Genomic DNA, 12395 nt, shown 5'->3' with positions numbered 1-12395 from the left:
AATATATGCTATTATTATATCATATAATCTAATATATAATATATTGATCTAACCTCAATTCCATTAAGACTAATGTAAGAGGATAACAATAAAAAGTGTGCGTATGCTGTGGTGGCAGTAAAAGGAAAAGACCTAAGGCCTCCTTTTTCACAATGGAAAGTCAATAGATAATGCCCAAGTATTCTTTAGAGATATAAAAGATAGCAAAATAATAAGCTAAAATGTTAAAAGTGGTTGTCTCTGGGAAAGGGGAANATTGATGAAAATAAGGCACTGAAGTTTCTAAAATTCGTTGAGAACCAACTGATTCTTTAAATTAGGTATAATTTTTGACAAAAAAAGAAATATAAAAGATATATAATTTTTCAAAAGAAGGAGTATCCTATGTGCTCTGCATAGAATCCAGGACTGAAAAGTCTGAGGTCTGATAATACCAGTGATGACTAAGAAAAGTGGAAGCATGTTCAGAAGATCAATAGACAAGATTTGGTTCTCAAATTCAGATTCCTGTTCCTGGCTATATTATCAATTCCTTTGTCTACTCCTTTTTTTTTTTTTTTTTAAGATTTTATTTTTAAGTCTACATCCAACATGAGGCTCGAATCCACAACCCTGAGATCAAGAGTCTTAAGCTCTATCAACTGAGCCAGCAGGGTGCCCCATTTATCCACTCTTAAGCTGAATTCCTCCACTATTCTTTGAGGGAATTCTTATCATTTAACCCTTGTGCCCATGCCAACTTAATTACCTTGCTAATGGTACTAAGATATTGTAATTTGACAGTTCAAAACATGAACTTTGGAGTTAGAAAGATTGAATTTCGATTCTGAGTTGATTAGTTAACATCTCTGAGCTTTGGTTTTCTCTTCTGTGAAATGAAGAATGATAATGGTAACCCCTAGGGGCTAATGAGAAAATTAACTAAAGCACTATGTGTAAAAGTGCTGAGTACAGTGTCTGGCATGTAATTAGTGCTCAGTTATTATTATTAAACTCCAGAAGCACTGTTAGAGTCAGTATAACTGATTAGAGTATTAAAATTACTATTGCTGTTAGAATCAGAATTTTATTTTTTTAAAATATTTATTTTGGGGCACCTCGGTGGCTCAGTCTGTTAAGTGTACAGCTACTCTTGATTTAAGCTCTTGATTACCTGCTTGGGTAAGCAGGCTCTGAGCTGTTAGTGCAGAGCCTGACTCAGGGCTCTATCCTACGAATTGTGAGGTCATGATCTGAACTGAAATCAAGAGTCAGACACTTAACCAACTGAGCCAGCTAGGTGCCTGGAGAATCAGTATTTTAAGTGTAAGTCTCATTTATTTGAAAAGAATATGGGTTCTTTGAGTTGTTTGTTTGTTTGTTTATTTATTTATTTATTTTAATGTTTATTTATTTTTTTGAGAGAGAGAGGCAAAATGTGAGCAGAGGAGGGGCAAAGAGAAAGAGGGAGACATAGAATCTAAAGCTCCAGGCTCTGAGTCATAAGTACAGAACCCAATTTGGGGCTCAAACCATGAACTGTGAGATCACGACTGAGCTGAAGTCAGATGCCTAAATGACTGAGCCATGCAGATGCCCCAAATAATTGTGTTTTTCAGAGTTTTTGCTACAGTAATAAATTATAATAAAATGTAAAGTCAAATCCAGTAAAATAACATCTAGTTTTCAGGCCTACCAAAGTCCAAAAAGGTGCTTTTTGGAGTCCACTGCATCCTAGCTCATCTTGTATGCCTAAAATAAAATTCTGAAGTCTTATGAATGAATTTAGTTTATAAAGATATCTTTGATAAAATTTTATATTTTACTTTTAATTTGAGGGGGAGGAGTAGAGAGAGAAGAAGAGAGAATCTTAAGCAGGCTTCATGCCTGGCATGAAGCCCAAAGCATGACTTGATCTCAGGACCACAAGATCATGACCTAAGCCAAAACAGTTAGACACTTAACAGACTGAGCCACCCAGGCACCCCTAAAATTTCATGTTTTAAAAGAAGCAGGTATATATTTATCACCTAGACCTTGATTTCTAAGTACAATTCCATAATAAAAAGAATCAGGACTCTCTAGAGAAATAGCTATTTCCATAACAGAGGATGGAAAGTATAAAATGAACCTGGAACATGTTGCACAAGAAAGTACATATTGCTCAAATCTTGATGGGCCATGTTAAAAGAATTTGCTGGTTAAAGAGATTTCCAATGGCTAAACTTGGGACAAATTGTGAATTGAAAGAAATATTTAGAAAAATACTTTATTATTGCTCTGAGGTAGGGAAAATACAAAATGAACCTGGATCATTTTATAACAACAGAAAGCAAGTAAATACACACAAAAAATAAAACAAAAGGAATTTATCAAAAGACATAGGAGCCAACCTGAAAGAGCTTCCAATGGCTAAAGCTGGAACGACTTGAACAAAATAAATAAAGTAATATTGGATTATATCCAAGTATAAAATAAATAACCCTGAATCCATGCTATATAACTAAATAATTGAATAAATAAATAAATAGGAATGAAGGGACAAATTTCCCTTACCGAAGGATTTCAAATAACATGTAGATACTCTTCCCTCCTAGAAATGAAGCTTAATTCCACTTCTCCCTCTCCATTCCCCTCCACTCCTTGCCTCGAGGGTTGTTTGGGTTTATTGACCTCCAAAGAATGCAGGATAACTAAGGAATAATTGCACTGGAGAAATCTGGAAGATACTAGCTTAACTAAGTGATCAAGGTTAATATCATCAGTAATAAGTCATGTTGATGGCATTTTACCTCTGTGATATGATGCGACCAGAGCGCTTCACCTCTGTGGTATTTTTCTTTTGAGTCTATAACTCCAGTCTAATCATGAGAAAACCATGAGACAAACATAAATCGACAGATACTGTAAGAAATATCTGACCAGTAGTTCTCGAAACTGTCAAGGTCATGGAAAACAAAGAAAGACTGAGAAGCTGTCACCGGTGAGAGAAAACTAGGATACATGACAATTATATGCAGTTCACTATCCTCAATTAGATCCTGGAACAATGAAAGAATATTAGTGGAAAAACTGTTGAAATTTAAAATCACTCCAGGAGTGCCTGGCTGGCTTAGTCGGTAGAGCATGAAACTCTTTATCTTTGCCTTGTAAGTTCGAGATCCACACTGGACATAAAACCTACTTCAAAAAAAAAAAAAAAAGTCATTCCAAAATAAATACATTGTAAAAATGAAGCAAATATAATTTAATAACAAAACATTAATAAAGAGCTGAAAGCAAATAACTCTAGTATAAGAAGGCCCATAATCTTCTATGCAAGTTCTGGAAAATATTCAGAGAAATGTGGAAGTGAGCAAGTTTTTAAAAGATTGATCACAGCCCCAGATGATTAAAATTTGAGATCACCTATTTTCAGTCTCTCATATTTAGGGAGTTTGAGAATTTTCATAAGATCACCTGGCCAGGGAAGTCATATAAATAGCTGTTTTGTAATGGTCTCTTTTCTAAGATCTATGTTTTGATGAAACCATATGCTTTCTTGCACAAGCTTCTAGTCTTGTGAGAGCCACATCTTTGCTTTATTTTACCCTTATTGGGTTCCCCTCATTCTTGGTATAAAATTTAAATCCTTTAGTTGTTTGCCAAGGATCTCGAGCCAAATTCATCTCTTGTCACATCTCCCCTGTACGCGACACTCCAGGAATTCTACGCTTTGGGAGTCTTCACACAGTCTTTTTCCTCTGACTAGAATATTGTGCCCTTTAATACTTTCCCCATTCTACATGGTTAAATCGGGAATCATCTTTTTCAGGTTTGTGCATAACGGCACTCCTTCAGAGAGGTGAATTGACTGCCCTAAAGTAACTGCAATAGAATTGGGCCTGCCAAAGAGAGCAGTTCTCTCTCCTGGTCAACTATGCTTGCACAGCTTTCTCTCTCACTAAGTTACATTATGAATGAAACTCCACATAAATGCAGAGAAAAAAGTAGCAGTCCAGTTGCCCTAACAAATTAAATTTTTTTCAGTTAAGACCTTATTCTTATCTATTTGATAAGAATTTACATTGTTATAATCATCATGCAGATCAAGATTTCTATTCTGCTTTACTTTTTATTCATATATTATTAAGCACTTTCCATATTATTACATAGATTAGGTAGTTATTTTTATTGTTACTATGTCATACATTCAGTCATATTTAGAACCTACAATATTTTGAGGTCTAGGCCAGATAATGTGCAGAAGCAGAAACAAACCTTGGTTCTAAGGGAGTTTTTATCTAGTTTACATTAGTCACATACTTGCTTTCTATCATTTATTAATATTATTATTATTAAATACTAGCATCTATATTAATGAGATAATATCTTGTGTTCTGTAAATTGTACTATGTAACCTCTTTTTCCAAATAGTCTCGTCTATAAATTAGATTTACTCCTATTTTACTTTCTCCTCATAAGCTTTCCCTAGAAATTTTATCTGCTTTCCTGATCTTAAATACTAAATATTCACCATAGACTCCCAAAACTTAATCTCTACCCTACACCTCTACTAAACCTTCACAGAGTGTTTTAAAAACATCTCAAATGCAATATTTCCTGAACAGAACTTTTTATCTCCTTCACAAATCTTCCCTTATGTTCTATATTAATAGCATCATTATGTGCCCAATTGCCCAAATAAAAGCTAACATTTATCCTTGAGTCTCTAATTTCTCATCATATATCTGGCTATTAGATCCCATTACTTCAACATTTTAAATATCTCAATTTTATCTCTTTTTCTTCAATCTTATTGCTTTTATTTGGAAACCCAAATTTATCTCTTATATAGCTTGCAATAGCCTTTTATCTGGTTTCTGTCTTCACTGTGATTTTTAAATCTATTTTCCTCTCTATTAATAACAATTTTCTTTCTTAAAATCCAAATGTGGTTAAGTGAAGTTCTNACTATTTCATTGAATCTTTATATCAATTCTTTTGGAATAGCCACCATTTTCATTCCAGTTTTACAAGTGATGAAACCAGGGCACAGAGAGGTTAAATAATTTGCCCAAGGTTATAGCTAGTAAATGGTAGAGCTAGCAGTTTGACTCTAGTGTGGTTACTTTTATGTTACATTATATACATTACAACTGCCTTGCAGAAATACAATAATTCCAAACCTCTTAACATGGCTTCAGTATTCATCCCAATTGGATCCAAATTCCATCCATTTGTTTACTAAGTATTTATAATATACCAAGTACAGTTGAGTATAAACCAAAAACTTTCTTCAAAGAGCTTACAAGTTGGTAGAAATTAATGAGTGCAATATGTTTCAATTAAGTGGCATAATACAGTGAAATAGAAATATTCCCAAATTCTATGTGAACACACTAAAGATCTTCAGCTGGACTGAATTTTCTTATTTCATGAATTTAGTCATTTTCACATTGCTCTTGGGTTTGGGGTGTCTCTTTCCTCGACTACACGACAACTAGTGTCTTCAAGGTGCCACTAAATTGTCTTTTGCTCTGTGGATGCACACTGACTTCTCAGCAGAGAATTGGCATTCTCCCTTGGAATATCCATTTTACAGGGGGCAGAGTTATAACATAGTATGTTCTGTTAAATTATCATTGTTTATTTATGGAGCTATTCTCTACCTCAACCCCCAGACTATAAACAGAGATCAGTCTGATTTTTCTGTGTATTCTTTTCTGCCACACCTAGCACTGCACATATACTATCAATAATTGCTTTAAACATAAAAAATAAAAATAAAGGCAGTCACTTTACTGTTTACTATGTATCAAGCTTTCTTTTAGGAACTTTAGATAAATCAGATGAATAAATTGATAGATTAATGAACAATTAAAAGAAATAGCCTAGAGAGATGTTGGCTGGTTACAGCTGGGCTTCACAGATTTTTAGGTCACAGGTAGGTTTGGCTCTCTTTATATTGTGGTAGCCAGAATTCTGAGTTGGCCCTCCTGATGCTCACTCTTTGGTTACCCATGTTTTTTCCTTAACTTGTTTCCAACCAATAGAATAGAGGACAGTGAAGGAGTTTTGCAGATGTAAAGTTCCTAATAAATTGATTTCAAGTTACTTGAAAAGGAGATGATCCTGGGTGGAGCTGACCTAATCAGGTGAACCCTTTAGAAGAGGGTCTAGAGGTCAGAGACTATGATGGTCAAATTTATTTGTCAACGTCTAGCAAAAATAGCTAGGCTATGGTGCCCAGTTGTTTGGTCAGACACTAGTGTAGATGTTGCTATGAAGGTATTTTAAAGATGTGAGTCACATTTATATCAGCAGTATTTATTTTGAGTAAAGTAGATTGCTCTCCTTTATCATCAAACAATTCTCCAATTCTCATCAGACACTGACTGGGTGCTCTATAAATTTAACTCAGTTTTGACACTTATCTACCTAGAGATAGCATCAGATTCCACAGATTAAGGCACCAGTTTCCTAAGACTTCACCCACTGCAGAGTCCAAATACAAATAAATCCAGGCTGTCCTGTACTTCTGACCAACCTACAAATTGAAGTTTTACATGACCTCTTCCTTGGATTCAATTAATTTGCTAGGGCAGCTCACAGAAATCTTTACTTATGGTTACCAGTTTATAATAAAGGAAAGGATAAAGGATACAGATGAAGAGGTACATCAGGAACGATCATGAGCATGGGAGCTTCTGTCCCTGAGGAAGGAGGATACGCCACCCTCCCAGCATGTGGATGTGTCAACAAATCTCCTTATTCAAGAGTTTTTACTGGAGCGCCTAAGTAGCTTAGTCCGTAAAGCATCTGACTTTGGCTCAGATCATGATTTCACAGTTCATAAGTTGGAACTCCACGTGGGGCTCTGTGCTGACAGCTCAGAGCCTGGAACCTGCTTTGGATTCTGTGTCTTCCTCTTTCTCTGCCCCTCCCCTGCTTGTGCACTGCTTTCTCTCCCTCTCAAAATATAAACATTAAGAAAAAAAGAGTTTTTGCAGAGCTTTAGTTTTCAGCCACTCCCCTCTTGTCCTTCCCAGAGGTCAGAGGTCGGGCTGAAAGTTCCAACCCTTCTAATCCCTTGGTCTTTCTGGTGACCAGCTCAGTCCTGAGCCAGATAAGGGGTCCCATCCTAAAACACCGCATTAGCATAAACTAAAGAGTGTCCAAATAGCCTCCATATGTATAGCAAAAGACACTCCCACCACTTAGGAAATTCCAAGAATGAGAGAGAGATGGAGACAGAGACAAATTAAAGAATTGCCTCACACAACTGTAAGGGCCAGGGAGTCTGAAATCTACAGCATAGGCCAGCAGATTAGAAGTTCTGGCAATAGTCATTGCAATCTTGAGTCTAAAGGTCTTATCCCATTCCTTTCAATGGGTGTATATTATTCAATTTTATGGATGTTTGCTCTAATTATTACTTTTTGAACTGTTAATTTAGCCATTTGTTTCTATTTTCTTCCATCTTCTATTTATTTTTCTTTAATTGTGACTATGAATTCCTTCCACCAGTGGAGAATCCTTATGAACAATCTTGCAACCTTACGGAGTAGATCTGTAGAATAAATTCCTACAAATTGAATTGTTGGCTTAAGCAGTATGATTAATGTAAACATTGATACCATTGAAAACTGTCTCCAGGAGCATCTGGATGGCTCAGTCAATTAAGTGTCCAACTTTGGCTCAGGCCATGGTCTTGTGGTTCATGAGTTTGAGCTCCGTGTGGGGCTCTGTGCCGACAGCTCAGAGCCTGCTTTGGATTCTGTCTTCCTCTTTCTCTTCCCCTTCCTTACTTGTGCTCTCTCTCTGTCAAAAATAAATAAATAATCTTAAAGAAAAGAAAAATGCCTCCAAAGAAGTTGAGCCAATTTACGTATTTGTGTACCAATATGACTCTTTCCAAAATTTTTCTAACATTTCACCAAACTTTATTGTTATATATTTTTGTATATTTATTATTTCTATATAGTTATATTACTTATAAGTCATTATTTTTCAGAGAGGGGAAAAGTGGTATCTAGATGTATTTCTTTTGTTGAGCTTTAGTTGTGATTTAATATGTTTATTGACCATTTATATTTAGTTTTATGTCAATTGCTCATGTCCTTTAACTGTTTTCCTTTAGGATTATTTGTTTCCTTATGATTTGCAAGAGATCTTTGTTTAGTAAGGAATTCAGTTATTTTTCCCCTCAGGCTATCTTTTGACTTTGCTTACGATAATTTTTTCCATTGAAAAGTTTTAAATATTCATGTATTCAAATTTACAAGGCTTTCCCCATTGGCTTCTGGATATTTTGTTTTGGCAGAATAATCAATTTAACAATAGCTTTTAAGCTATTTACCATATTTACCTGTTATTACCATAATTTCTTGGTTATTTTTACACTTAAGTTTTTGTTTCAACTGGAATTTATTTTGAAGTAAGTAGTAGAGTAGAAATTTTAGTGGCCTAAAACATTGTGTTTTAACATTAGTAAAATTTTCTTTCTCATTCACATATAATTCAAACTAGAAAATGACACAGCAGGGGCACCTGGGTGGCTCAGTTGGTTAAGGATCTGACTTCAGCTCAGCTCATGCTTGCTGTTTGTGAGTGTGGGCCCTGAGGAGGGCTCTGTGCTGACAGTTCAGAGCCTGGAGCCTGCTTTAGATTTTGTCTCTCTCTTTCTCTCTACCCTTTCTCCACTCATGCTCTGTCTCTCTCTCAAAAATAAACATTTAAAAAAAGCCAGTTTCTAAAAAAAAAAAAAAAAGAGCTGAACTTCAGAAGGGCAATCCACATCCAGAGCCTGTGCTCTTAATTTTATTAATTATTTTTAATCTAGTACTTTTTGGTGTAAGTTAAACTTCACATTAGTTTAGGGCTTTGGGGAGGAATGAGGTTCAATTCTTGACTTGCAAAATAAAACTTATACGGTTTCTTCCTTCTTTCATCCTAGTTGCCAATGTCGTAAGAAATAAATTGAGGCACATCTTACAATATGAAGACAACTGAACTCAATAGTTGGGCTTAATGTAATTTTCTTTAATATTAGCTCTTAAACTCAATGACTTATAAACTTTATTGTGATGAAAAATAAAAATGCCTGTGGAATAAAAGCTGAAATATTTTAAACTATGACCCCTGAGTTTTTCATTACCTATTTATGAAATATGGCACAATTTGCCTTGGAAACTGTTGGTTGAAATATTAAAAGTTATTTCACACAGTCTTTTTATTTTGAAGTTTATTTATTTTGGGGGATGCTTGGGTAGCGCAGTTGGTTGAGCGTCCAACTCTTGATTTTGGCTCAGGTTGTGATCTCATGGTTTGTGAGGTCAAGCCCTAGTCAGGCTCTGAGCAGATACCATGGAGCCTGCTTGGGATTATCACTCTTCATCTCTCTTTGCCCCTCCACAGCTCTGTCTCTTCATCAAAAATAAGTAAATAAACATTAAAAAAATAATAAATCTTATTATTATTATTTAGTAATTTCTATATCCAACATGGGGCTTGCACTCACAATCCTAAGATTAAGAGTTGCATGTTTTTCTGACTGAGCCAGCCAGGTACCCCTATTTCATAGTTTCTAAGTCTTTGTTTCATTTCTCTTTTCTTGAGAAAGGAAAACTCATAATCTCAAGTTAGTTGGGTTAAGATTATTTTCCAGTGCAGTACTTTGAGAAGATTTAAAATGAACATAGCATGTTTCCATATCACATTTCATTAATACAACTCAAGCTAAATACAGTGCCAAAAGTTGATCAAAACTTAAATTCTTAGTGTTTCATTAGCTGTGTATACAAAGTCTCATTGTGTGCATGTTTAATTCTGTTTTTTCCAATGTTTATTTATTTAGGGGTGCCTGGGTGGCTCAGTCATTTGAGCATACGACTTCAGCTCAGGTCGTGATCTCATGGTTTGTGAGTTTGAGCCCTGCAACAGGCTTGCGGCTTGTTAGCCTGTCAGTGCAGAGCCCACCCTGGATCCTCTGTCCTCCTCTATGGCCCTCCCCAGCTCACCCTCTCTCTTTCTCAAAAATAAGTAAACCATTACCAGGTGAGAATTGTGGAAGCTATCATAATGCACATCCCAGACCACGAGACATAGACATTTCAGCACCAAGACTCCCTGACTCCAAGGAATGACACCTACTTCCTGGATGCCTGAGAGGACATGTTGATCAGAACTCTATTCTCAATAACCCCTCCAGTACACCCCCCTCCCCAAACAAAGATGAGACTCCCTCCTTTCCTTTCTGACCCTCTCTGTCTGTTAATTGTTCCTTCTATATCTTCAATATAAAACTCCGCTCTCACCTCCTGCTGGCTTACATTTGTTTTCCATTCTCTGTCAATCCAAGGACCCTTTCCGCTGGTCCTGTGGGATCCCCTTGGGGTCCTTCGACCCAGCTTGCTGGCATCAATATGATCAGTAATTTCAATTCTATGTATATAAATGAATACATACATCTGTCTATACAATAACTTGTACAGGAGTCTTGATTGCAACATTTTTTCTAATAGCCAAAACAGTGTAAACAACTCAGATGGCTATCAAGGATGGATGAATTAATAAAATGATGTTGTATATCCATACTATGGTATATTTGACAATAAAAAGGAATAAATAGCGATATATGGATGCTACAACATGGATGCTACAACATGGATTCCATTTATATGAAAAAACTATATATACGGTAACTGAAAACTCAGTCATAAAAGACCACGTACTGTATGATTCCATTTATATGAAATATCTAGACTAAGGAAATCTATAGACAGAAAGTAGATTAGTGACTGCATAGGTCTGGGGCTTGGGTGAAATAGGGGGTGACTGCCCACAGGTACAGAGATTCTTTTTGGAGTGATGAAAATGTTCTTAAATCGATTATGGTGATAATTGCACAACTCTGTGAATGCACTAAAATCCATTGAGTGGGATACTTTAAAAGGTTGAAATGTATATGAATTATATCTCAAAAAGCTGTTAGAATAAAAGGAAAATTCTGAAGGATCATTAAGATGATACAAAAAAGTGTTGGGCAGATGAGCCCCTAATAAATGGTGGCCATTACCCATTGATAGAATTCAGTCTATTTACATTTTCCTCACCATAATTAACATTGTAAAAAGATCATTTTGTACAGTGCAAAACAATACTGAACACTGTTGCAGATTGTTTTCCTTCTGAACCTTTGGGGACGTAGATGTGCTAATGAAATGTTATGTACATTTAAGACCCCTTGTCCTCAGAAAGCCTGGGCCTATGGGCATTTCTTGGAGAGCACAGAGTGCCGGTAAAGCATCCTTTTTAAAGAGTTTTTCTGTCAGAATGCTAATAAAACACATATAAAAGAGTCCCAATATTTTTTCCAATGGCCTTGATAGGGGAAAAAGTTTTAGTATGGCTAAAATAGATATTCAAAGTATCTCCGTTGTAATGCTTGGTAGAAAGTCATACAAGATGATTCTGCTTTGGTCCTTTTTGTGGAAGTTTGCAGGAATTGCGGAAGAGGAAAACGTGGTCTTCAGCTCAGAGCTCAAAACTAAGTTTCCCGCCTACTTCTAACAATGGGTATTAATCTACACTCTGCTGCAAGTTGTACACACATCTGACTCGAAAGTAACAACTTTAGCCTGACATTCAAGCATTTGAAATGTTAACAGGTGGAGGGAGGGTTCAGGCGAAGTGTGTGAGGTGTGGAACTGTGGAATTTGAATCAAAGGAGGGCCACCGATTTAAATAAAAAAGAGCGAGGTTAAAGAACTTGGAGAACATAGCAGACACCCTTTTAGGCTCCCTCATCCGCCTAAAAGGTTGTGCCAGGGTACAATCGGAGCCCCCAAAGTTGCCCTTCCGTAGGTGAGGAAGCTACTCCAGGGCTACCAGCACTTACAAGAAGTTTAGGGCAGAAAGCCCTAGTCCCGAGGAAAGGAGATGCGCGGCGCAGGCGGCGTCAGGGCACTTCTTCACGCCTCGGCGGCCGGAGGCCCCCACTGGCCGGAGCGGGCCAGCAGCGGGCACTAGGGGGNTGGTTCGTGGCTCCAACGGGGCTTTCTACAAGGTACCGACCCTTTTGCTGCTTTGTCGGGTGTTCTGGGAGTGGGGGCAGGTTTGGGAGAAGGCTGGTGGTCCTGGAGAATGAGGTTTGGGGTCGAAAAGGGCGTCCAGGCCGCAGCCCGAGGCTGCTGCTTTCCTCGCTTCTCCCCCCTCCACCCGCGGTTTAACGGTCTCGGGGGCCCGGGCTCCGTTATGGTTTGAAACAACACGTCGGACACCTCTTGCGTTTTTCTACTTGGGAACCTTCTCCTGGGATGCTAGCGCAGTCCTTGGCGGGCCGGTGAAGAGTAGCCCAGTCGCTGCTGGGCGGCGGGGAGCTCCCCGGGAGCAGGCCTGAGCGCCGGGAGGTTGCGGAGTCGTGAAAGGAGCTG

General features: G+C 37.3%; 1 protein-coding gene and 2 long non-coding RNA genes across 7 annotated transcripts in view; 1 reads left to right on the top strand and 2 right to left on the bottom strand.

The window, feature by feature from the left end:
* The window catches only part of LOC144236909 (uncharacterized), a 27276-nt gene extending 15283 nt beyond the window's left edge, over positions 1-11993 (bottom strand). Inside the window, exons 1-2 of one of the 2 annotated variants that reach the window (XR_013336690.1) lie at positions 11861-11993; positions 7599-7782 (exon numbers count right to left, since the gene is read on the bottom strand). This is a non-coding gene — a long non-coding RNA (uncharacterized LOC144236909). Of the gene's footprint in view, positions 1-7553; positions 7783-11860 lie in introns of those variants that run through there. The other variant, XR_013336689.1, reaches the window with a different exon arrangement.
* On the bottom strand, positions 9224-10304 carry LOC144236910 (uncharacterized). Its single transcript, XR_013336691.1, has 3 exons — positions 10278-10304; positions 10015-10124; positions 9224-9386 (listed from the first exon to the last, which is right to left on the bottom strand). It is a non-coding gene; the product is annotated as an uncharacterized LOC144236910 (long non-coding RNA).
* Position 11994: 1 nt separating the features above from the next.
* Positions 11995-12395, top strand: part of FXR1 (FMR1 autosomal homolog 1) — a 65725-nt gene continuing 65324 nt past the window's right edge. For all 4 annotated transcript variants that reach the window (XM_077770562.1, XM_077770561.1, XM_077770560.1 and 1 more), the window contains exon 1: positions 11995-12028. The gene's annotated coding sequence lies outside the window, so the exon portion shown is untranslated. The remainder of the gene's footprint in view (positions 12029-12395) is intronic.

This window comes from Crocuta crocuta, unplaced genomic scaffold, assembly GCF_008692635.1.
Source record: "Crocuta crocuta isolate KB4526 unplaced genomic scaffold, BGI_CrCroc_1.0 scaffold256, whole genome shotgun sequence".
Lineage (NCBI taxonomy): Eukaryota > Metazoa > Chordata > Mammalia > Carnivora > Hyaenidae > Crocuta > Crocuta crocuta.
Note: the sequence above shows the minus strand (reverse complement) of the source record. Positions and strands in the feature narration are given on the sequence as shown.